This window comes from Austrofundulus limnaeus, unplaced genomic scaffold (assembly GCF_001266775.1).
Source record: "Austrofundulus limnaeus strain Quisiro unplaced genomic scaffold, Austrofundulus_limnaeus-1.0 Scaffold15968, whole genome shotgun sequence".
NCBI lineage: Eukaryota > Metazoa > Chordata > Actinopteri > Cyprinodontiformes > Rivulidae > Austrofundulus > Austrofundulus limnaeus.
Window position 1 is genome coordinate 1 of NW_013968370.1, and position 358 is coordinate 358.

Below are 358 nucleotides of genomic sequence, written 5' to 3' on the forward strand. Positions count from 1 at the left end.
AAAACTCTTTCTTTTTTTCAAAGGTTTTAAAGTGTTGATGGGCGTTTTGTTTCTGTTGACAGCGCTGCAGTGAAGGAGGAGCCCAGCGACTCGTCCTCGAAGGTAAAACTAATTGTTTTAATTAAAGCACCTGTGATAATCCAGGTGGATTAAATTAATCCAGCTCGTCTGACTCCTGACCTTTGACCCGCAGAGGAAACGGGAGGAGAGCGACGGCGAGGTGGCGACGGCGCCCAACGCGTCGTCTGCAGAGGAGCTGAAGAAGAAGAAGAAGAAAAAGGAGAAGAAGGTGAAACTGGAGGAGGCGGTGGAGGCGGAGCCAGACGAGCTGGCGGAGGAGACGAGCGCACCGGTACGT

At 51.7% G+C, this 358-nt stretch overlaps 1 long non-coding RNA gene across 1 annotated transcript; it reads left to right on the forward strand.

Annotated features, from left to right (window-relative positions):
• Positions 1 to 10: 10 nt before the first annotated feature.
• LOC106512821 (uncharacterized) lies at positions 11 to 273 on the forward strand. Its single transcript, XR_001309725.1, has 2 exons — positions 11 to 102; positions 194 to 273. It is a non-coding gene; the product is annotated as an uncharacterized LOC106512821 (long non-coding RNA).
• Positions 274 to 358: the final 85 nt, after the last annotated feature.